This window comes from Heptranchias perlo, chromosome 6, assembly GCF_035084215.1.
Source record: "Heptranchias perlo isolate sHepPer1 chromosome 6, sHepPer1.hap1, whole genome shotgun sequence".
Taxonomy (NCBI): domain Eukaryota; kingdom Metazoa; phylum Chordata; class Chondrichthyes; order Hexanchiformes; family Hexanchidae; genus Heptranchias; species Heptranchias perlo.
The window spans coordinates 103,039,074-103,065,035 of NC_090330.1; the positions used below are offsets into that span (position 1 = coordinate 103,039,074).

At 44.1% G+C, this 25,962-nt stretch overlaps 1 long non-coding RNA gene across 2 annotated transcripts in view; it reads right to left on the reverse strand.

The window, feature by feature from the left end:
• Positions 1 to 25,962, reverse strand: part of LOC137323114 (uncharacterized) — a 98,410-nt gene that overhangs the window by 7,669 nt on the left and 64,779 nt on the right. The window contains exons 1-3 of one of the 2 annotated variants that reach the window (XR_010963313.1): positions 18,054 to 18,284; positions 8,441 to 8,852; positions 595 to 992 (exon numbers count right to left, since the gene is read on the reverse strand). This is a non-coding gene — a long non-coding RNA (uncharacterized lncRNA). Of the gene's footprint in view, positions 1 to 594; positions 993 to 8,440; positions 8,853 to 18,053; positions 18,285 to 25,962 lie in introns of those variants that run through there. The other variant, XR_010963312.1, reaches the window with a different exon arrangement.

The following is a 25,962-nucleotide window of genomic DNA, read 5'->3' on the forward strand; positions in this document are numbered from 1 at the left end:
TCTAGAGAATACAACCCCAATTTGTGTAATCTCTCCTCGTAACTTAACCTTTGAAGTCCGGGTATCATTCTAGTAAACCTACGCTGCACTCCCTCCAAGGCCAATATGTCCTTCCGAAGGTGCGGTGCCCAGAACTGCTCACAATACTCCAGGTGCGGTCTAACCAGGGTTTTGTATAGCTGCAGCATAACTTTTGCCCCCTTGTACTCTAGTCCTCGAGATATAAAGGCCAGCATTCCATTCGCCTTATTGATTATTTTCTGCACCTGTTCATGACACTTCAATGATCTATGTACCAGTACCCCTAAGTCCTTTTGGACATCCACTGTTTTTAACTTTTTACCATTTAGAAAGTACCCTGTTCTATCCTTTTTTGATCCAAAGTGGATGACCTCACATTTGTCCACATTGAATTCCATTTGCCACAATTTTGCCTATTCACCTAATCTATCAATATCGCTTTGTAATTTTATGTTTTCATCTACACTGCTTACAATGCCACCAATCTTTGTGTCATCGGCAAACTTAGATATTACACAAATCACAGAAAACTAATGCACAGGTGCACAAAGTGAACCAAAGTGAACAAAGTACCCAGGCTCTGTACTTGCTTAAAAACGTTAACTCTTTAACATCTTCCAGTTCTGACGAAAGGTCTTCGACCTGAAATGTTAACTCTGTTTCTTTCTCCACAGAGGCTGTCTGACTTGCTGAGCTTTTCCAGCATTTTCTGTTTTTATTTCAGATTTCCAGCATCCGCAGTATTTTGCTTTTGACACAAAGTGAATGTTGGCAGCGGTCAAAGTAGAAAAGAAGGATAAGATGACCAGGCACCACATGGAGCGTATCCTCCGGCTTTGACAGTTGCAATGCTCCTTGCTCTTCCATTGGGAACAGCACTTGCAATGAAGGTGGGCTCTCCTCCTCTGTGCATCTGCTCCATCTTATTGCGTGCATCGGGTGGCAGTGATGCTCCCTCCCTCAAGCTTGTCCTGCAAGAAGAGAAGGAGTGTGTTAGTGAGTGGCCTCCTGAAAATTTGTGAAGATCCACATGGATCTGGGTAGGATAGTGTGGATGGTGCGTGAAAGATGCCGCAGGTGCGCAGAAGTGAGGGGAGAAATTATGAAGACATTAGCAAGTGTGGAGAGTATGCAAGTAGAAGCAGAAGGAGGTTCAGTGAAGTGTGCTGCTGCGATTGGAGTGATGGGAAGTGGGGTATGGTAGTGTAGTGGGTATGTTTCTTGACTAGTAATCCAGAGAACATTAGTTCAAATGAAGGGCAGTTTGAGAATTTGAATTCCATTTAAGAAATCTGGAACTTAAAAGTTGATATCAGCAAAAGTGACTGTGAAGCTGTCGGATTATCGGAAAAACCCAACTGGTTCACTCTGTCCTTTAGGGAAGGAAACCTGCCATCCTTACTTGGCCTGGCCTATATGTGACTCCAGTCGCACACCAACATGGCTGACTCTGAACTGTCCTCTGAAGTGGCCTAGAAAGCTGTTCCGTTGTACCAAACCATTACACCACATGGACTGTGGTGGATCTGAAAGAAGGCCCATCATTTTCTCGGGGCAACTATGGATGGGCAATAAATGCTGACTTTGCCAGCGGTGCCCACATCCTGACAATTATTTTTTTTAAAAGGAGAGGCAAGGCTTGACTGCTGGGGCTACAGGTGGCACAGGGTTGAGCAGAGAGTAAGAGAGGTATGAGTAAGAGTCTTATCTTAGCAGCTCTGATCAAATCATTGTATTTTTTCCTACGTTGCAGCCAGGTCCTGGCCGTTATGCTCCTCACATTCACCTGCTCAACCATTTCTGTCCACTATTGCCGAGCTGTTGGCCTTCGCAGCCACCTTCCAGGACGTCCTTCTTCCTTCTGAACTCCTCCACAATGACCTCCACAGCGCTGTCCGAAGATCTTGAGGCCCTTGCAGTTCTGACTCTATTCTCCACTCTTAAGCACAGAAACATGCAATACTGGCAAAGTGCACCTCCCTTCAAGGGGTGCAGGATGCCTTTAAATAGCGTCACTACCATCTGATTTCCCAGCTTCCCAATGGGCGAGTTGCCAGTAACCAGGGCATGGGATGAGGGACTTCAGTTATGTGGAGAGATTGGAGAAGCTGGGGATGTTCTACTTAGAGCAGAGAAGGTTAAGGGGAGATTTAATAGAGGAGTTCAAAATCATGAACAGTTTTGATTGAGTAAATCGGGAGAGACTGTTTCCAGTGGCAGAAGGCTCGCAGAGGATGCAGATTTAAGGTGATTGGCAAAAGAACCAGAGGTGACATGAGGAAACAATTTTTTTATGCAGCGAGTTGTTAAGATTTGAAATGCACTGCCGGAAAGGGTGAATGGAGCAGAATCAATAATAACTTTCAAAGGCAATTGGATAAACACTTGAAGAGAAAAAATTTAGGGGGCTACGGGGAAAGAGCAGGGGAGTGGGACTAATCGGATAGCTCTTTCAAAGAGCTGGCATAGGCAAGATGGGCCGAATAGCCTCCTTCTATGATACTAAGTAGCGGTGAGAGTTTGCCCATCCTGTCTAAATGAAGCACGAACCCAAGTTTGGTTTGCATTTCTTGCCTGCCTCATCGAGTGGGTGCAGCAGTCACCCCACCCCACTTCATGCCAATTTTGGGGGTGGTGGGGGGGGTGGGGGGAGTTGAATTTCTGCCCCTCCCAGTGGGTCAAAGCTACCCTCAGAGACTGAACAGCTATCAATTCTGTGTGAGGGAAGTGAACGGCTTGATTTAACAAAAGATAAAGGTAATGTAGTCTTAATCAGAACAAACCATTATATATTAGCGAAACTGCAAAAACAGGAGTGCGCAACATCAGGGCAAACCACATTATTTAACACTTTGCCAGCATGAACACGAAGGGCCAGTGAGGAAAAAAATTAGGGCTAAAAAGATGGTCTGCATTTATTCAACCTGAAGTAATTATTAATTTATGCTTTGTCTATGGTCTTAATGAAAATGAGAGCTGAGAGGAAAGAATGGGAAGAGATAATGTGCCATGAAATTGAGTTTCACATGAACAGGAGTTACCTTTTCTTTCTCCTCTCTCTTTCCTTTTGTAAAAGGGGGACACAAACCTGGGAGTAATATTTTCGGCTTCTTGTTTACCGAAACCTGGGGGGGATGGGGAGAGGTGGGTGGGAGGAATAAAACACACACACACACACACACAACATGAACCGGATTTTTTTCTTTGTTTAATGGCTGTCATAGCCACGGAGCGAATGTTGCTGTGCAAAAAAAAAGCATAGCAGCTATTAACCTTTCCCCAGCCCATCAACTTTATTTTGCAATCTTGCCTGTGAACCATTAGAATACCCTGAAGAAATGGCTTTCCAATTAAAGGGGATCTTTGAGAACAGCGCCTTTTTATCTCTGACTCCCGGTGTTCTTTATTCCAATAATTTAAATTGGAATTGATTTTTCAATTTGGGCTTCGAATGCAATGGACACGCATCCAAAAAGGCCGAATGGAGTTGCAGGGCTGAAATATTTGTCACGGTGATGCCCATCCCATAAATTCACAGGGGCCTGACTTTTTATTGCATTTCGCTGCTGCCTGAGACAACAGATTTTCAGAACAGCATGGATACGTTGCAAGTAAGCACCAGGTGGAGCCTTGAGGCCCCTGTGCACACTTTCCCATGACACTGGTGAGGTTTTTTCTAAGGTCTGTTTCTCCCAAAGCAACAAATGAAGCGATTTTGTTTAAAGCATCCGCTGCCACAGTTAAGAGTCAAGTCCCCACTAACAAAACGTTAGTCTGACATTTTTTTTTTGTGTAAAGCAGTGTAAAAATTCTGTGAGCATTTTAGGCTCTCTGGCCGAGAAATTTGTTGACGTTTTGCAGCTGTAAAATGGGCGCCAAAGTGGCCAATATGGCGGGCGGCGTGCGCATTCCGTCCCCGAAGTACGCCACCCGCCTGATCGGTAAAAGGCTCCTGTATAGACATCCAGGGCCTCGCACCTGAAACAGTCGTTCGGACCTTTGCATATGCAAATAGGGGGTCTAACGCCTACTTAAGGCCCCCTTCCTGGAATTGGGCTGCCCTGAACGCAGCCTGCTCCTGCCCTGCTGCATTCAGGATATGCGACCTAACCAGTTTTTTAAAAAAAATACTTACCTGAATGTGGAGTCAGGAGGAGCAGGAGTGTTCCTCCCACTTCCACAGCAGTCCTTAAGACTGCCCCCACTCCCAATTCTCATCCCCCTCCCTCTCGATTGCCCCCCCCCACCCTCTTGATTGCCCCCTCCCTCACATAGGAACAGATGTGGAGATGCCGGTGATGGACTGGGGTTGAGAATTGTAAACAATTTTACAACACCAAGTTATAGTCCAGCAATTTTATTTTAAATTCACAAGCTTTCGGAGGCTACCTCCTTCCTCAGGTGAACGATGTGAGGAACAGGAGTAAGTCAATCAGCCACTTGAGCCTGTTCTGTCATTCAATTAGATCATGGCTGATCTGTAACTCAATTCCATTTAACCGCCTTGGTTCTGTAACCCTAACAAAAATCTATCAATCTCAGTTTTGAAATTTTCAATTGACCCCCAGCCTCAACAGCTTTTTGGGGGAGAAAGTTCCAGATTTCCACTATCCTTTGTGTGAAGAAATGCTTCCTGACATCACCCCTAAACGGCCCAGCTCTAATTTTAAGGTTATGCCTCCTTGTTCTGGACTCCCCCACCAGACGAAATAGTTTCTCTTTATCTACCCTATCAAATCCTTTAATCATCTTAAACAGCTCAATTGGATCACCCCTTAAAGGAATACAAGCCTAGTATAGTCAACCTGTCATCATAACACTTTTAGTCCCAGTATCATTCTGGTGAATCTGCGCTGCCTCTCGATCACCCTCTCCCACCCTTCTGATCAGCCCTCTCCTTCCCTCCTGAACGCCTCCCTCATTCCCTCCCTCCCGATTGACTCCCTCCAGCTTCCGTGAATGCAGCTGGCCCAAATTCATCCTTGTCGAGCCAGCAGGTTGCCTCTGGATGCCTAATTGGCATCCGCAGCTCACCAGAAATATGCTGATGAGGTCTGAGGCCCAATTTCAGGTGTGCCTTAGGCCTCTGGCTTCTGGTGCACGTTGCCTATTTCAGGCCTGACAATGGGCCGAAACAAATTTCCATCCCCTTATCTTTCCCCCCAAATGTCTTCCGCTGGGCTCCTGTTCCATAGCGGCTGGCAGCCCTTCAATATCTTGCCCAAGGGGTAATTCTCAACGTGTGCATGTAGACAATAAGTGTTGGGAGGCTATAAAATGTGAGTGGCTTCATAATGAAGCTTGTTCCCATCTGTCACATTTCGGGATTTTTTTGGGCCATTTTTTCCACAGAAAGGATTTAAAAAACACTTTTAATTTTTTTTAACAAAGTGTATTTTCCCACATTTTAAAAAAAGAATGCACTTAATCAATAGGTAGGTAATATGCTAAATAGAAGTTGTTTTTCCAAGAGACAAGCGGTAAGCAGTCATCTAGGTAATCAAAAAAAAACACCTCACCTCACACCCGTTGTGTTGAAAAGTCCTTCTGTGAGCAGAGTAGGAGCTAAAAACAGATCCAGAGAATTTTTTCTGGTTGGAGTGGGGCAATCAGGTTTTTAAACAGGGAACGCATGGGAGCAACTGATGCCATTGGACCAGAGAAGGTCTCCATGGCATAGCCATATTTATAATACCATCCTTACCCAATGTACACACACACATATACAAAGGTTACTGGGTAACAATCAGGAGTTGACACCTTGCATAATTTTATTCCCTCCCACCCAAAGGTACTGGGACTAATCGCAGTATCTGACTGCCATTCCGACTGAGATCAACTAACTCAGCATCAACCGAGGATTGAACTTGTGCCTTCCAGGTCTGAGTTGCTCAAAAGCCGACCAGTCACTGTTTATAGATTTACCAGGATGATACCAGAATTGAAAGGTTATAACTATCAGGAAAGATTGAGCAGGCTGGGGCTCTTTTCTCTAGAAAAGAGAAGGCTGAGGGGTGACCTGATAGAGGTCTTTAAGATTATGAAAGGGTTTGATAGGGCAGACGTCGAGATGATGTTTCCACTTGTGGGGGAGACCAGAACTAGAACCCATAAATATAAGATATTTACTAATAAGTCCAGAAGGGAATTCAGGAGAAACCTCTTTCCCCAGGGAGTGGTTACAATGTGAAACTCGCAACCACAAGGAGTGGTTGAGGCAACTAGCATAGATGCATTTAAGGGGAAGCTAGATAAACACGAGGGAGAAAGCAATAAAAGGATATGCTGATAGGGTTAGATGAAGTACGGAGGGAGGAGGCTTGTGTGGAGTATAAACACCGGCATGGATATGTCGGGCCGAATGGCCTGTTTCTGTGCTGTACATTCTGTGTAATTATATCCGCTAAGCTAAGATGATCAAAGCCACCAAATTCTATGTTTAACAATTCTTTTGCAACTTGTTGCAGCTGAAGATATATATTTTGTACTTGTGACATTCTCAAAATAGGTCACTTTAAACCTATTTGGCTATTCTGATAGTTCAGTGCGTTTAGCTACTGAATAGCTAATCCAGGTAAATCTCGGGTGTAATCCCCAGTCTGTACTGAGTTAGCTGACCTCAGCTGGGGCAGTGGTATTAGAATTGCGCTAAATGCCCCGTAGGGAGGGAAGATTGGCCAGGGGTCTCACCCCTGATCAGTATGCAACAGACGTTGCTGGAAGTTTACATGAGTGGATATTGTGTGAGGAGGGGATTAGGTTTGGTTGTGATGCCCCCCATTGGCAGATGACCTGCCAACATTCATTAAGACTCACATCTTTTAATAGCTACTTGGACAAGGTGACCAGTACTTGTGGAACCATAACCCAACAAGGACTCAACATCTTGAGGTAAAGGCAGATAATTGACAGGCAGTGGTCTGAAAATAAATAAAACCAGTGGAATTAAATTGCAGTGGCTTTCCTGATCTCTATTGCTTTACTAAGAACCCCGATTCTGGGTTATAAGAAGACAAAAATCAGGCCTTGTAAGAAGAAAAAGAAATTAAAGCTGTTGACCCTCAAATTCAATTCCATATGGATCCAAAGAATATAGTTAATGTAGCTAAATTACCCAAAAGCATGTTTGATTTTCAAGCTATTTCTCCTTTTCTGTGGTTAATTTCTATCTCCACTGTGCTTCTATTTAAGAGTTGCGGTGACCTCACTCTTGAGGCTCAAGTCACAAGATCACAAGACTTGTGACGTTGAAACATGTTAAAAAAAAAATAGAAAATTTGTGCAGACGTAGCATTGGGCCAGAAATCGCTCCGAGTGGAGAGGCAACGCTCACCGCAGCTCCTGCGAATTTAATTAACGAAAATACTTACTGCGGGCTCTGTGGCGTCGAATTGCTTGAATTTGAACTTTTAAACAAAATGTGCGCTCTCAACCCAGCCCCTGAGCAGCGTGAGTTGCCGCGCAGCTGGAACAGTCTGTGAGGAGAAGACACGCCCACAAAATCTGTCAGGAAGAGAAGTCCCACCCACAGATTCAGGCTGCATTGCTCAAGCAGGCAAGCAGACTTCATTCATTTAAAGTTAATATGCTATATGTCATTGTAAATAAAGATTTTAATTTTTTTAATATAAAAAGCCAAAGAAATAATTGAATTGAATTAAAGAGACAGAAGGGAAAAGTTTTTTAAAAATAATCTTTTAATTTAATCTTTTTTTAGTGACCAAAAACTATTTAAAAAAAGGAGTAATATGAGACTCCTCATTTTTAAAAGTTAGTTTTCAGTTGTTTGGCAGTCATTAAGACTTACTGCGCTGTTAAAACTTAGTTTAGACCTGGTATTTTTAAGCGGACCCATTTGGTGGCGTAATTAATTAATTTGCAGCTGGGCAGATAAGCAAGTTTGCGATTTTTCAATGATTTCTCTGATTGCAGTGTGCGATGACCCTTTAATTCGAAGCTGTCAAATCGCCAGCGAACCACAGGAGCAAGTTTATGATTTTCGCGTTTTACTACGCGTGTGCAAACACGGAAACTTGCTCCTTCAATTCACCACTAAAAACAGAGAGTGCTGTTGAGCTCCGCCATTATTTCAGGAGCGATTTCTGGCCCATTATCTTCAAAACCAAACACATTCCAATACAGTTTTGAGAGGCAAATGATTTCCTTTAAATGAATGCTTTCAGTGTATGTAGGCAATTTTGTGCAGCAGGTCACCTTTAATTATGGTTGCATCTAATAACAACTACAAGTTACATGTTAATGTACAGCAATGTTGCAATATCACACAAAACTCTGAAATATAGTTAAAAATATGCAAAATTCTTACACTCGTATACCACAACCTTTACATTAATGAAAGAAACACCAGTCATTGCTGGAGATGAGGAATATGGCTTTAAAGAGATATTGAGGGACTTACCAGGTGGATTCGTTGCGTAAAATCAATGGTTTGTACCAGCGAGGAAGAACTTGTGTCATTGGGGTTTTGGAGTATGTGCAGTGAGCAGGCTTGTGCTGCGGTGAGATTGAAGGCTGTTCTAGTAGCTGCAAGAGAGACATTTGTCTGGCTAGGGAAAAATCCAATTATTGGAAAAGAAAAGTGAGATTGTTTTGGCTGCATGGGATTGGAGCAAGGGGGATTTGAGAGACATGGGACGGATGAAGAGTATTTATGACACAGGGAAAACTTGTGTGGAACCAGAGATTAAATATTGATTTTGAAAAGTTGATAGAGTCTATGGAAGAGTGTGAACATGTGCTGTTCTTGAATGTTTCAGCTGCTTCTGATTGGACTGATGCTGGCACTTTCCATATTCAGATTGCAAGCGGTCCTGTGGGAAAAAAAATGATGAAATCAAATCCGAAATGGTTAAGTGTTCTAGTATTAGTCCAAAGACTAGGGCCATAATTTACGTGTCATTGCACAATTCAATCCTTCATCAATTTATATTTTTGCCAACATAACAACAGTCACTACGCTTCAAAATAAGTCATTGTGTGAAGCACTTTGAGACATTTTAATACGATGAGGCACTAGAAGCATAGAATCATAGAATCATACAGCACAGAAGGAGAACATTCAGCCCATCGTACCTCTGCCGGCTCTTTGAAAGAGCGATTCAATTAATTCCACTCCCCTGCTCTTTCTCAATAGCCCTTCAAATTTTTCCTTTTTTTAAGTATTTATCCACTTCCCTCTTGAAAGTTATTATTGAATCTGCTTCCAACACCCTTTCAAGCAATGCATTCCAGATCATAACAAATTGCTGAGTAAAAAAAAATTCTCCTCATATCCCCCCTGGCTTTTTTTGCTAATTATCTTAAATCTGTGTCCTCTGGTTACCGAGCCTCTTGCCAGTGGAAACAGTTTCTCTATGTGATAGCCTGAGGATTGGGAGCATTTTCGAATTCAGCAAAATAGGACCAAGAGATTAATTAAGAGGGGAAAAATAGAGTATGAGAGTAAACTTGCAAGGAACATAAAAGTGGACGGTAAAAAGAAAAAGATTAGTGAAGACAAATGTAGGTCCCTTACAGTCAGAAACGGGAGAATTTATAATGGGGAACAAGGAAATGGCAGCGGAATTAAACAAATACTTTGGTTCTATCTTCATAGAAGAGGACGCAAATAACTTCCCAGAAATGCTAGGGAAACAAGGGTCTAGTGAGAAGGAGGAATTAAAGGAAATTAGTATTAATAAAAAAATAGTGCTGGAGAAATTAATGGGACTGAAAGCCAATAAATCCCCAGGGCCTGATAATCTGCATCCCAGAGTACAAAAAGAGGTAGCCATGGAAATAGTGGATGCATTGGTTGTCATCTTCCAAAATTCTAAAGATTATGGAACAGTTCCTGCAGATTGGAGGGTGGCAAATGTAACCCCACTATTTAAAAAAAGGAGAGAGAGAGAAAACACGGAACTACAGACCGGTTAGCCTAACATCAGTAGTAGGGAAAATGCTAGATTCTATTATAAAGGATGTGATAACAGGGCACTTAGAAAATATCAACGGGATTAGACAAAGTCAACATGGATTTATGAAAGGGAAATCGTGTTTGACAAACCTACTGGAGTTTTTTGAGGATGTAAGTGGTAGAATAGATAAGGAAGAACCAGTGGATGTGGTTTATTTGGATTTTCAGAAGGCCTTTGATAAAGTCCCACATAAGAGGTTAGTGTGCAAAATTAAAGCACATGGGATTGGGGGTTATATACTGGCAAGAATTGAAAATTGGTTAACAGAGAGGAAACAGGGGGACCGATTTTACCAGGGGTGCGGGTTCTCGGCGGGTGGTCATTCGGGCGCGTGAAAAACGTGCCGTCCGAATTGAGTGCATTGCGCGCGCGATCACGGAATAATTGAGGCAATTAGCCGGCAGTTACGGGTTCTCCGCTTCTCAGCTGCATGCCGGCGGGCTGCGCATGCGCAGTGACGTCTGAGCGATGGTGGAGCTCCATTTAAAGGGGCAGTCCACCAAAGCCCCTCCAGCCACAACCAAGAGTCCAGGCAACATGGAGGAAGGCAGGGGTAAGGCTGCTCCCCGATTTACGGACCACGCCCTCCAGGTGCTGCTGAACGGGGTCTGGATGAGGAGGGAGACGCTGTTCCCGAGTGATGGAAGGAGGTGCCCTGGCTCCGCCACCAAGAAGGCATGGGAGGAGGTGGCGTCGGAGGTCACCAGCAGGGGCAACACCACCCGAACTTGGATGCAGTGTCGGAAGAGATTCAATGACCTCACCAGGTCCGGGAAAGTGAGTACACTAACGCACTCTGCGTCACTCCGTCTTCCACATCACCTCAAACACCTCACAACCCCATCTCCACTGACAGCACAGTGCTCCCGCACCAATCCTCACAGCCACCCAACTATCATCCTCACAGTGCCTGCACGTACCCACCGTCCCTGTCCTCACTCGACCACTACCACACACCCCAATGCCCATACAATGGGATGGCCATGTGGCACACGCATCCTCCCATCCATCTGCCACACGCTCAACCCACTCACACCAATGCTTGAAGTGTCTCACAATGCAATCATCACTCAATAATGTTTTTGTGTTTTGCCCTCACAGGAGAAGAGTTGCAAGAATGCCCGGGAAAGGGCCTGCACCGGAGGGGGCCCGCCACACGAGGTGGCTCTGACGGACGCCGAGGTGGGGGCGTTGGAGATCAGCCACACGCTACATTGCCTGTCCGTGGCGGATGGCGAGGCTGGGTCTGGCGAAACGGCCGGTAAGGGAAAGCTGACACTCAGCACTCATGATCGCGAATGATCTTAGCATCACATGGCATATGCCGCACTGCCACATTTGGTCACATGCCTGATATTGCCCTCTGTTCTCTTGCAGGGCCATCTGCGAGCGCCGTATCCGTTGAGGGCGATTCCTCAGACGACATGCCGGTCTCTGAGGGTGCATCGTCACACATGATCCAAGCATGCACCAGCGCAGATACACACACCTCGGTGGGTCCCCTCCCTCAGTTACTTGGGATTGCACATGGTGAGTCACTGCGCACACGTGAGCATGAGCAGACCCTGGTGGCAGGGTCAGCCGCGGAGGGTCCGCGTCGGTGGGAGCACTCTTCTCCAGGCTCTGCTCAGCCGGATCCAGATGCTGAACCCAGGGGGCCACCATTCAAAAGGAGAGTCGTCGAGGGGCACCAGCACATTGCCGAGGTACTGGGAGAGGTGCCACGCGCACTCTCCACAATCACACGGAGGATGGAGGAGTCCAACTCCTGCATGAGGGGAATGGTGGCACAGGCGCAGGAGGGTATCACCGAGATAGTGTCGCAGGGACATGAAAGCATCTCTGAGATAGTGTCGCGGGTAGGTGCGGGAATGTCTGCGGTGGAGGACAGGCTTGCCTCCCTCGAGCGTCACGCACAGCTCAACAATGAGTCCATCCAGGCCCTCACAACGGCTGTTCAGATTCAGAGTGAGCAACATTCTGCCACCATAAACAGGTTGACAGATACATTGGAGGTGGCCTTGCAAGGTCTCACACACGTCATCCAATCTGCCGTCCAGCAGGGTGGAAGGGGTGATGTGGGCCTTGGCCATGAGAGGGAAGATGGTGAACGGGAACATGGAAGTGTGGACGCTACTCAAGGTGCCCCCACGTCTCACCCGTTGCCCCCCTCTCAACCAGTGCCCGCAATAGTCCCTCCTCTCCAGGTGGCCGAGTCTGCCCCTGCACAGGTGCAGGAGGAGCAGTCTGTGGAGGTGCCCTCACGGGCACCGAAACCCAGGGGGCGTCGGCCCAAAGCATCTACACGGTCAGGGCACGAACAGGAGCAACCTGCCACCACCTCTGCTGGAGTCACAGGGATAGCACCACGTAGGGGTTCCAGAAAAAGAAAACCCAAGGTTCTGTGAACACACAGGGATTGCACCAGGGTGTTTGACGATTTGTTATCTTTTTATTTCTAGTCCTTGATTGGCACCACACAATAAACTCAATTTTTCTCACCAATGCTGCCACCTCTTGTCCATTATTCTGCGGCTTGTGCAATAGGTCCCTTCCGTGCGCCTCATCATGACGACGACCACCCCGTCCCACCCATTGGGCATAATCCAGTGGGTGCAGGTGTACAGGCACCACTCTTCTGTGGAGGGAGCCTGTATGGACCCTCGTCTGTGCACGTTATGACATGTGAACGCCTCACACAGTGTGATGTTAGGAGAACCGTTGGCATATGAGTGCCTCCCTGGCCTGACGAGCACGCAGGTGAGCCGGTGTTCGGCCCATGGGTCGTTCCTCCTCCACTCGCTCGTACTCCTCCTCTTCCTCCTCCTCCTCATCGTCGTCCTCAATGTGGGTGGCGGGTGTGCATGGGGCCTCCTCCAGCGGCACCCCTCTCTGTTGTGCCATGTTGTGCAGGGCACAGCAGACAACTATAATTCGTCCCACTCTGAATGGCGTGTATTGGAGTGCTCCCCCGGAACGATCAAGGCACCTGAAGCGCATCTTGAGCAGCCCTATAGCCTGCTCAATTGTAGACCTGGTAGCAATGTGGCTGTCATTATATCGAAGCTGCAGCTCGGTAATGGGGTTCCTCGGAGGTGTCATAAGCCACGTGTGCAGGGGATATCCCTTGTCGCCGAGGAGCCAGCCGTTGCCGGTGTTGGGTGCGTGGAAGAGGGGCGGGACGGTGGACTCCCTGAGGACGAAGGCATCGTGGCAGCTGCCAGGGTATCTGGCGCACACGTGTAGGAATCTCTGGCGGTGGTCACAAATGAGCTGGGCGTTCATGGAGTGATACCCTTTCCTGTTGATGAACAGCCCTGGCTCATGTGGAGGTGCCCGTATTGCTATGTGGGTGCAATCGATTACACCCTGCACCCGTGGGAAGCCAACCACAGCATGGAATCCAACCGCCCTCTCCGTCTGGCTGCGCTCATCCATGGCGAAGTTGATGTAGTTCGAGGCCCTGCAGAACAACCCATCGGTGACCTGCCTTATGCACTTGTGTGCAGATGACTGACAGACTCCGGTGATGTCCCCCGTGGCACCCTGGAAGGATCCGGAGGCGAAGAAGTTGAGGGCAGTGGTGACTTTGACGGCGACGGGTAAGAAGATGCTGCTTGGTCCATCCGGGAGCAGCTCATCATTGAGGAGGCTGCAGATGTCGGCGACTACCTGGCGAGTGACTGAGCCTACGTATGCACTGCTGCTCAGAGAGGTCCATGAAGCTGAGCCTCGGTCTGTAGACCCTGTGCGGAGGGTAGTGCCTCCTGCGACGCATCTCTCTCTGCGGTTGCCCTCCATCCTGCTGTGCAGGTGGATGTGCCGCAGCACCGTGTTGTGGGGATCCACGTCTCTGAGGCGGACGGCGTGGACTGCGAGGCTGCTGAGGCTGGTCATGCTGTTCGTCCTCCGAGGATGTCAACGCAGCCCCCGGTTTAGGTTTGCGGGGTTGTGCACGGTAGAAAAGTGTGTCCTCGCACAGGGGTTGTGGTTCCACGCCGGTGAATCTTCTTGCTTGGAGGAGGGTGGTGGAGGGCAGGCGTTGCCCAATGTTACGGAGTGTCCTCCTGCGTTGGTGAAGGCTCTCCCCCCCCCCCCCCCCCCCCCTGTGGAATGCACCTTGGCAGCTGCCACGGGCTGCTGGCTGCAACTCGTCCGTTGGGAGTGAGAGTGTTTCCCCCAGTATGGGAAACAGTCTCAGTTCAACGTAAAATCCCACACTTGGTAAAAAAACAGCTCAATCAAGTCAGTTAATGACCTGAAATAGCTACATAAATACTCTCAAGTGGAACCCTGCTGGCTTTAAGTGCCTGCGGGATTCCCACCTGCGGGGTCTGCGCGCGCACGCCGGCACGTCGGCGTGGAACCCGGAAGTGGGCGGGATCGAGGCGGGATCCGGTCGAGGTCATCCTTTTGCCGATTTTCGAGGGCCCCCCCCCCCCCCCCGCCGAGAACGCACCCGAGAGCGGGTGCTAAAATCGGGCCCAGAGAGTAGGAATAAATGGGTCTTTCTCGGGGTGGCAGGCGGTGACTAGTGGGGTACCGCAGGGATCATTGCTTGGGCCCCAGCTATTCACAATATATATCAATGATTTGGATGAGGGGACCAAATGTAATATTTCCAAGTATCAAGGAGATTTAGACAAGTTGAGTGAATGGGCAAATACATGGCAGATGCAGTATAATGTGGATAAATGTGAAGCTATTCACTTCAGAAAGAAAAACAGAAAGGCAGAGTATTATTTAAATGGTGATAGATTGGGAAACGTTGATGTACAAAGGGACCTGGGTGTCCTTGTACACCAGTCACTGAAAGCAAACATGCAGCTGGAGCAAGCAGTTAGGAAGACAAATGGTATGTTGGCCTTCATTGCAAGAGGATTTGAGTACAGGAGCAAGGATGTCTTACTGCAGTTATACAGGGCCTTGGTGAGACCACACCTGGAGTATTGTGTGCAGTTTTGGTCTCCTTACCTAAGAAAGGATATACTTGCCATAGAGGGAGTGCAGCGAAGGTTCACCAGACTGATTCCTGGGATGGCAGGATTGTCGTATGAGGAGAGATTGGGTCGACTAGGTCTGTATTCACTAGAGTTTAGAAGAATGAGAGGGGATCTCATTGAAATATATAAAATTCTGACAGGGCCAGACAGATTGGATGCAGGGAGGATGTTTCCTCTGGCTGGGGGGTCCAGAATGAGGAGTCACGGTCTCAGGATATGGGGTAAGACATTTAGGACTGAGATGAAGGGAAATTTCTTCACTCAGAGGGTGGTGAACCTATGGAATTGTCTACCACAGAAGGCTGTGAAGGCCAAGTCATGAATATATTTAAGAAGGAGATAAATAGATTTCTAGACACAAAAGGCATCAAGGGGTATGGGGAGAGATATGGTATTGAGATAGAGGATCAGCCATGATCATATTGAATGGCGGAGCAGGCTCGAAAGGCTGAATGGCCTACTCCTGCTACTATTTTCTATGTTTCTATGTTACATTTATGAAATCATGCTCCATTGCTCGGAATACATTTTGGGAGTCCAGACAAAAGCTCCCCACAATTTTCCATTCTAAATGGACAAAATCATGGGGAGTATGTGCCCAAATCCCTAATCTCCAGTCCTGGAGGTTCTTCCCGAGGGGCAGAGTTTTATAAAATTACTCCAATATAATAAATGTTCTCATTATGAATTACAAAAGTAATAAGAGCCTACACATTGTTTGAAGGGCAAAGAGTTAAAACATAAAGATTCCAATCTGATCTCTCAAAGTCTCTTCCACTTCCAGCATTATTTGCTGATCTACCCTTAGAAATGTTCGTTATCGAAGAAGGCTCTTAAGGGAAAATAATTCTGATCTGTGACACGTTTATTGATCCACATCTTGTTTAATGTGTCACTGCTTCATCAGCCTTTTTTTTGCTCTTTCTCTTTCTTTCTCAATTTGCCAGTGAGGGAAAAAAGACTGTTCTTCAAGGATTTAAAGCTTCTTAAAGAGAATGTGATTTTTACTTAGACATTGCCTGCTGAGGGAAAGCCTCGTTACAAACGCACGCATCATTGCAAACAACTTTTACTTTGCTCTGAACAAGGGAAAAAGCTTTCCTCTTTAAATGTAATGAGCCAAGGTGAATGTGAGCCAGATGTTTTCTCTGGTTTTCAAAGCTAATCTGCACTTGCTGATTTTGCATGCCGTTGATATAACGAGCAGTTATTGCTTCCTTCATGCAGCGAAAATGTTCACAGATCAGATTCTCGGCAATTTATGAAATGGTTCCAGTGTATTTTATTGAAGAATGTTCTGAGATGCTTGAAAGCATAACGTGGCTCAGTTTTCATGTTCTTGGCTGTCATGTTAACAAGGAAACTATTGTGTGTTGATTGTTTTTGTTTTGGGGAGGGTGAGAGTGTATACTGTTTAGTTCAGTTTGTACACCAGTAGTCTATCTATAAAATTAATAAAGACTACCTTGCTGTGGCAGTTTTAAGCAGAACTGGGACAGAGCAGACCACTGCCATTTGTCCAACTACCTCCCAGAGTTCCTTAAAAGATAAATAACAAAGAAACAAAGTGTATATCATATCCAATGCAGTGGTAGAAATTAATCTTGGGACAATTAAGCCTTGAGGGAACCAAGACGAATTTCTACGACTATGGTGTATGTAAGGCAATCATTGCTTCTTGCCACGTTCTACAGTGGTGGCCTCTAAACCCTTTTCTCCCCAGCTTCCAGACTGGAATACTCCTCTAGCCCTTTGGCTCTCATCACCACAGATTGGTAGTCACACTGAATCTCCACAGGAATGTCATCTGGACTAAAACACTCAGTGGGATTTTCAACTCACTGATGCCCATTTTACCTTCAAAAAATGAGCATGACATCTGCAGAACCTGGGAAGAGGGGATAGAGAAAATAGTTAGTAGCTAGAGGCAATTGTATATCATCACAAATGATTGGTCGTTCAATGCAGCACCAGGCTGTGATACAGATTGAATGACGGGGCTAGTTCAGTGATAAGAGAAAAGGATGGTTGTAGGGCCAATTACCCTCTGGCATGTTTCCTCCTGCCTTGCCATCTGCAACTGCTCTGGTTCTCCCTCTGCTCAGGATATCTATGGCTGCCTCTTCTGTGGATACGAGGGCTTGAAAGATACATTTAAGGGGAAGATAGATAAGTACACAAGGGAGAGAGAACGGAATAGAAGTGTATGCTGATAGGGTTAGATGAAGTAGGGTGGGAGGAAGCTCATGTGAAGCATAAACACCAGCATAGACCACTTGGGCCGAATGGCCTGTTTCTGTGCTGTAAATTCTATGTAAAGGATGGTGTCCCAACCCTCTCCCTAACATTGTATGCAAGTTTGTTCTGCTACAGGAAAGGGAGTGTTATTGAGTTTCGTGCTGAAGAGTTGTGAACATCTGTGTTAGAGGGTTGAATAATTTGGCTGGTACTATGAAGAAGCATCAGATGTGTGCAAGAGAGGGCATTAATTGTTAAAGCAGTGGCAGAGTTTAGAAGTGGCAACGGGAGGATGGGCACTGAATGATTGGATGTGAGAAATGTAAAGTGGGGAAGGGGTATCTTTTCAATGCTACTGTTACAGTAAAGTGGTGCAGGGCTGTGCTGACAGTGACCAGACTACGAATGGCAATCTTACCTTAACAGCCCGGGTCAGGTCATTAGACATTTCCTTACACTGCCTGCAGGTCCGAGAGACTAAACCTCTGGTGTTGACACAGTCTGCCACCTCTGACCATCCTTGCCCGGCAATGTGACAGGGCACCTTTCGTCCAACTGATGGGAAGAGGATATTTTTCCTCTTGCGCTGAAGCTTCCAGAGCACTAACAGAAAATCAGGGCACTCTCATTGTTGTAGCCTATGCAGAAACATCCTTCAGTCGGGCTCCACAATGAACACTGCACCTCCCCTTTTAAGAGCTGCAGGCCAGCTGGAAGTGACTGCAGGCCCACCACAACATCCCTCCACCCCCATCCCCCCCCCCACAATGAGCGAGCTGTTCAATTACGAGCATAATTCGCCCTAACAGCTCACCCGTTATATTTATGTGAGTCACAAACCCGAGAATGGTTTGTGCCTCCCGCTGATGTCATCAGGAGAGTGACCTGGTCACCTTGTCCACTTTGTGTCTGTTTAGGTCACAACTTGAAAATCTCCCCCTCACTCTAGAGGCCATTAGGCTTGTTCTTGATCCAGGGCCCTTGGATTTTCACTAACTCTGAAAACAACACCGCTTCAGTTTCCTTTGCCAAAAGCCTCTTACTGCGGTATACCTGATAAGAACAGAATGTTGTCAGGATTGAAGTGTTATAAAGCAATACAATTTTCTATTACTATACATCTAGTCATATATTTTCCATGATCAATATTATAATTGAAGAAAGTTCAAGTGTGATATTCGAAGGGTGGGCTTATCAAATACTTCTTTGGGACCAGAGGACCCTAGACAAAGCATTGTGGTCTTAAGCACACTTAGCTACAAGATGAAAGCAGTGTATTTGTATATTCGCTAATAGATTTTCAACACATCTTTGTACATATGGCAAAGGCAGATGTTGTAGGGAGTAGCAGTGGGAGAGGGGCGGAGAGTTCATAAAATGATGAATGAAGCAAGAAGGTTTTTTTGATCAAAAAAAAAAGGATATTTGGTGTTTTAGAATAGCCTATGTAATTGGGAAGTTCTGAAAACATTGTTTTAATCCAGCACAGAACAAGCTTGTAAAATTGAGATCCAGCTTGCTGGAATCTCAAGCGACTACACTTGGGAATAACTCAACCTTCACATTCTCATCTAAACCTTCTCTGTACTACATTTTCACTTCTTAATCCTGAACTATATTTACAGTATTTCCTTGTTCCATTCTTGAAGTATCTAAAACACAGTTTTGCAAAGCTGCTGCTACGTTGATAATTAAATTTCAAATGAAATCTTTGGTGGTTGAATCAGCCTGGGCAATATTAGGAATAAATGCATTCGCGTTTTGAAGGTAATTTCTTTGTTCATTATTTGTATGAAGGCTTTAAACATTTGCCTTTTAAAATAAAGTTAATTGTGTACAAGTGATGTACAATTGCACACATTTTTCAAGCAAGTGTAGTGCTGGTTTTTTCCATTTGTGTACAGAGTTTTTTATAAAATAGAGATGTAAGATGTAAACTGTTATACCGCGATATTAGTGACAGGCCTACAAATGGATTCATTCACAATAAATAAGCATAAAGCATGGAATACTATGGCTTATCAAGCCTATTCCTTCCACTGGCAACAAACAATCCTTTTGAACATCACGTTGCAAATGTGGAGATTGCTCAAGTTGATATAAAATAAAGTTCAGATGGTGATCGCTTTTCAAAATATCAAAAGGTTTTTTTTTTATCAAGGTCAATTTGGTTCACTGCCTTAAATTGCTAATGGTCACAATTGCAGTGGTTGTTGTGAACGGAACAAGGAAATTTATTGATCATTGTGAATGTCAAAAAAACTTGGGAATTGAGTTAACGTTTGGAGACAGAAGTGGATGGTTCTGATGAGACGATGAGTCTGCGGTCTCAATGCATACTTGCAGGTACTTGTATAAGTTTCCATTGTTTAACAAGATTGTTCCATATTTTTGAAGAATTGTCTGTGTGTTCCAGAAATGATCTACAAGTACCGCCTATGCTAAACAGATAGCATGGGCGTGCTCTTCAACATTTGCCTGAAATGGGCGGGAAGTCTGCAAAGTGACTGTGCTGCCTACCCAAAGCCAGTGTTGACAGGCCCGAGCCATCTTTGGGTTCAGGCCTCATTTAAATGCTGAGGCACCAAACAGGCGCCCTGCTGCAGCTCATCGGTTATAGGAGGGCGCTAAATCGATCATCTTCCATGCTGAGCTGGCAAGTAGGTCTGGCCAGGGAGGAGGGTGGGAGAGGAGGCGAACTCCCTCGGGACCTTGCATGGGCTGGCAGTGGGCTGGAGTTTATTTATGTGTCCAAGAGGAGGACTCCTCCTCCACCTGGGCCTACAAAAATAAAAATTAAAAATTTCCGCAGCCATTTTTTGAGTGACCTTTACGCACCGTTGGTTAGGCCTCTCAACAGCTGGTACAAATGCACATCTGTACCTGAAAATTGCATTCAGGTTCCTTATGGCTCTTATTCAATGTCATAAGAAGTTAGAAACGTTCCTGGAAAGACTGAGACCAATGGGGGAAACCACGACTCGATGCCTTGCCTCAAAAGTTCTGCTTAGGCCAGAAGGGAAAATATCGGTTAGAAGGACACAACTTCACAATAATACGAACTCATGTCTGCAGCCAACCAATGCAAAGTCCTATGTTATTTATGCTTGTTTCACAAATTCCTTTGGGATGCTCTGTGCTTGGATTAACATTCGTGAAAAGCTGGAGTGCATCCTTATTACTACATAAGTGAACAGAGTAGGTGACACCCAGTGTTATATTTACTTGTTTTTATGCTACACATGCAATTATAAATGAAGAAGGAAGCATTTTGCGTCATGTGGTAAGGCAGGTATATATTTTCTTGCATATCTCTTACTAACGGTTTAAAATACTAACATTTTTAGCTGACACAAAATCATATTTTTCACCAACTCCATTCGTTTCCAAATGCATTTCATTGGAACACTGGCAGAAGCCTGTGGATAAAATGATAAAGCATATTTACAGCTAGACAGTTAGAATAACATGCAGCATATATGTTAATACTTATTAATAATTGTACACTATCTGAACCAATTGTGCAAAAGCAAAATATTACAAATTCACCATTTATGAGAGTCCAACAGAAGCTTGTTCTTCTATGCTGTTTGTAAATCATAAACCCATATTTACATTTTGACAATGTTCACTTTAAAGGGGCAGTGTCTTCATTAGAAAAATGTGTGATAAACTTTTTTTGTTTGGAGAGGGAGAAGGACAAGCTGAGCCATGAGTTAATGTCCACACAATCAAACCACACCTAGGAGATTTATGTTATCCTTTGTGCATTTGCAAAGAGTTTTAAAAAATTGTCAAAGTACTTGTAATGTTTGTGAGGTAGGTGCCCCTTTAATAATTATCTCCTCAACATTTCAAATGCATACCGATAGCATGACTGGTCACTCTATATCATTGGATGGGTTACATTAGACGTTTCACTTTCACTCTCCCCAAAAGTGATACCTCAGCCACAAGAATCCAGCGATTGCTCGACACATTCTGGTATCTGTAGTGATTCACGTAACATTTTTTTTTATTCGTTCATGGGATGTGGGCGTCGCTGGCGAGGCCAGCATTTATTGGCCATCCCTAATTGCCCTTGAGAAGGTGGTGGTGAGCCTCCACAGCCAGATCCATAAAATTCAAACAAACATTTCAACAAAAAGCCAACTCATTTGGCCTTAACTCAAACATGAATGAGCCATGCTGTAGTGCAAGATATGGGGAAACTTTTGTGGAAGATATTAAGGAGAATGATGAGAGCTTCCTCAATTTTGACATAAATGTGCCAGTACTATAAGAGCCTCGTTGAGGGGATGGAAATTGGGTAATAGAAATAGGAACGAACCAAAGGATTCACTATCCACAAAATTCGAGCAGTCTATTAGAACTAGTTTAACATTGTCCATAGTGATTATTGACAGTCCTACTAGCAGTCAATGGGCTCAGTGGAATGATTAAGCAAGAGTTTGATTAAGGTGCAGCTCTGCAGTTGATCAGCCTTGCTTAAGGTACCCGAGTGTGTGGCTTGCAGGCTGTCATGTTCCGCAGCATCTAAGCCTTGGTCCTCCCTCACAAACGGAGGAGCAATGATTAAATCAGATCTCGAGGAAAAATGACAGTCATCTAAAGGAGTTTGTCACAAACTGTGACTTTCATATCGTTCCTTTAAAAATAACTTTTTGCTAATGTAAGCATGTAATATAAATCTTAAAAATGTTTTGTTTCATGTAATTTCAATATAAAGATAACTAAATAATTAGTACAATTGGTATATTTACCAGTGTAAGTACAGACACTGAAACACATTCTAGGTTATACTTTATCCTTCTCTTGCACCTTTTTATATTGTCATTCCTACATCTTTTCAAAGAGCCTTGATTTTTCTGTAACTTAATGTTGCCACATGGTTATGTTTTATACACATTTACAAATCTGGTTCAAGTAAGTTTTATTAGAGTATGGACTTTTCTCATAAATTTGGAAGGGAATATTGCATATGATGTAGTATGGCATTGCGTCAAATTTTGTTTGATAATCGCTCTTGTGAAGCTCCTTGGGGAGTTTTACTACGCTATATAAATGCAAGTTGTTGTTTTTGTGTAAGGAGTGAATATTTTTACATTAATTGATTACATCATCTTCTCCAGTGCCTCTCCTCCATCATGCAGCTATGTGGGACTGTTCTTATATGGTTCCACTCTCACCTCTCTGAACACGATGATGGCATTTCCAGCAAGGTTTCTCTTCCCTCCCCCGTACTGTAATCTGGGGAGTGCCTAAGGATTTTTCCTTGATCTGCTCTGCTTATTCATCTCCATGCCTGCTGGTGATCTCATTTGCAGATACAGGGTCAGCTTCCACATGTGTACCAATGACATTCATCTCTACCAGTTCTTTCAATTCTTTGATTGTTGCTGTGATGTCAAATGGCTTGTCTGCCATCCTGTATTAGACGAGTCTTAACTTCCTCCAATTCAATCTTGAGGAGGTAAAGCCACTGCCACACTCCGCTTCCTTACCACTGACTCTATCCCCATCCCTGGCCACTGTTGCAGTTTAAACCAGAATGATCAGCACCTTGGCATTCTATTCCACCACGAGCTGAGTTTCAGAACTCATATCCTCTCCATCACAAAGGCCGCTTACTTTTATCTCCAAAACATTGTCTACCTCCACCCCAACAACAGCTGAAACCCTTATATATGCCTTTATCGCCCCCCCCCCCAGACTCGATTGCTTGAATGCTCTCCTTGCTGGTCTCCTATCTTGTAACCTCTATAATTTCCAATCAAAATCTGCTACGTCCTATTCCACTCTAAACCTGATCCTTGCTAATCTACATTGGTTTCCAGTCTCTCAACACATTGGAGGTGAAATTGGTCAACGCCAGTTGTGCCTTCAATTGAAAAGAAAGTGGGGTGCAGTGTAAAACAGGCTACCGATTCACTATCAGCCCGTTCTTGAGCTGCTGACATTGAACAATTTCACCCCCGTTAAATTAAAATTCTTGTCCATCCTTCATGGCATCACCCCACCCTATCTCTGCAACCTCCTCCAGCCTGTATCCCACCTCGAATGCTGTTTTCCTCTGACTCTGCCTATTGTGCATTTTTCCTCCCTCCACCTCACCAACCCTCAGTATGAGTTCCTACTCTTAGTCAATGCTGGCATAACCATTTATGCTATGTCCAAGTATAATCAAACACTTTTTCTGCCTCAACTGAATGCATATTTATAAAGATAGTATTAATCTTGCCATGTTTCAATCTACGTTAGAGTGGACTATTTCCACCTGGTACAAACAGATATCCAGAAATATTCGGCTTCTAATGCTTCAACTTAAATAATGTAGCTAATAATTTGATAACTTTCATCTACTGTGCTATTGCGAGCTCCTGTAAACAGTTGTATTTTTCCTTGCTCTTTTACTAATTTATCTAATAAAAATATTCATGATCTCAGAGGAGAACATTTTACCAGATCATAGTCCGCACAATCCCTGAATGTCACAACATCCTCCTCTCCCTCCCTAATTAATTCCATGATTCTCACTTTGTGTACCATTCAGTGTTCCTTCTTGAAGGATCCACTACCTGTTTCACTTCCCTTTACTTATTATGTGTGAGGGTAGCCTTTAAACATAAGGCCAGTATGGATTAAGACAAAGTGATCTGGCCCATGGAAATTCTTTCCTGCAGTACATTATTACATGTAACATTAACCTGTTACTTTTCACTTATGCTACCTTCCTTGTTTTTTTTTGCATATGATAATTACCAGTTAACTTTATCTACATACCTGTCTTGTGCTCCTTCTTTATAATATTGTTCTTGCATTATCTTTGTGCTAGCTGCTCACCTCAACTCCAGATGAACTATGATTGATTGCCATGCATTTTGCCTGTCGAGTATATTTGTGGGCCATCCTACCAGGCCAAAAATGTCCTCCTGTTTCTCCAATACATGATCGATAAGGACCCACATGGATGGTCAGTGAAACAAGCTTTACAAATTTGATGCTGCACACGTCACGCTGGATTAACAAACTTTTCGTCATTTATGTTGATTAAGTGTCTTCTTAGCTGTTTGAGAATTGTTTAAAGGGTTGTTATTCCAGATGCAACATGACTGTCTATTCCCATTTATGAAATTGTTTTCTACAAAATTGCCTGGAGCAAAATTGCATGCACCGACCATTTTGATTGAGAGTCATTATAATTAATTCCTTTGTTGCTTAATGAAATGGACAGAGGCCACTGCACCCTGAGTGCCATCAATATGACTTCTTATCTAGGATCCAGACTGTTAATATTCTGAACAAATATTATCTAGGTCCTTGACAGACACATCGACTTCTGAATGGATGCACCATGACCCACTCTCAAACACACTAAAGCTGTTACTTGCACACACGTGTGCACATACACACCCTACCATGGACAGTCCCTCCAAGATTACATCTGATACTTGTTCCGTTTCCTTTGATTATGTTATCATTTTTAGTGGCAACATATCAGGAGTGGAATGGCATTGCCAAGTAGGAATGAGGCTATTTTTAAAATCAGATTGCAGCTTCAGATAGAATTTCAGACAGGCATAAGGGTTGAAAACGTGTTATAGTAATCTAGGCCAATATGTGATTCTAAGACTGCCAACTAACACGACCTTGAATGAATCAGTCATGACTAAACCACTAGGGATTTAATGCATAGTCACCACAAGATCACTAAGACATAGATGTATCCCACTCCTAAGACCACTATGAATTGGGTTTAAGTTACCACTCTCCCTTAGAATACAAGGGAACATGGATACATATCTATGACAAGACCAGGATTTTTTTAAAACAAAAGGGATTAATAGAGATTTATGTCAGGTGTTTAGAATTAACATACAGTGAACAAATCTATATGCAATTTATATTGTATTACATGGAGATCTCTTAATAATGTGTTAATTAAATATACACAAACTTATTTTCATATATAATAAAATATGACATATGTTTATGTGTATGTAAAAGATTTGGGAAATGTATGCAGGAGAATGTGGGGAGCATGGAATGGGAAAGCTGAAGATTTGAGATCCTTCATTAGACCAACAGGAACAGTCCTTACTGTAGCAACAGGGAGCACAGACCTTGTCCTCCCTGCTGGATTGCAAAAGGCCAGACACACAACCATTGACTCTCTCCACTTACTAAAATGTAATTTTTTTTTAACCACCTGGCATGATGGTGTAAAACCTATGGGAAGATATATGGGCCACCAATATAGCCAGAGATGGTGCACATGAGGAGATAGGTGATGTCAAACCTGAAATGACCCAAGTCTTTGGGAACAAACCTGCCAAGGAGAAGTTTAGATTGTTGGTTTATTTATTCTGCTTTCACCTTAAAAAAAAACAGAACTGACTTATGTAAAGGTTTTGTTTGACCTAATTGAACTGCTTCTATTCCAATTGGCTTGCTTTTCTGCTTTCAAATCACTCAAGTCTACTTGCTATGATAAATTATATAATATAAACAGGTAAATAAAACCAGGAATACAGTTTCTGCATTGAATAATGATCTTTGCATAGCTTGTTTTCTATGACTTATGTTGATTGCTATTTTAAATTCTTAATTAGAATTGGTTACAGAGAAAAATATTATCCCTTTTGCCTTGGGTGATTATTCTCAAAAATTCCAGCAGTAACAGCCATGAATAATTATTAATCACTTGGTTATAGGCAATGATT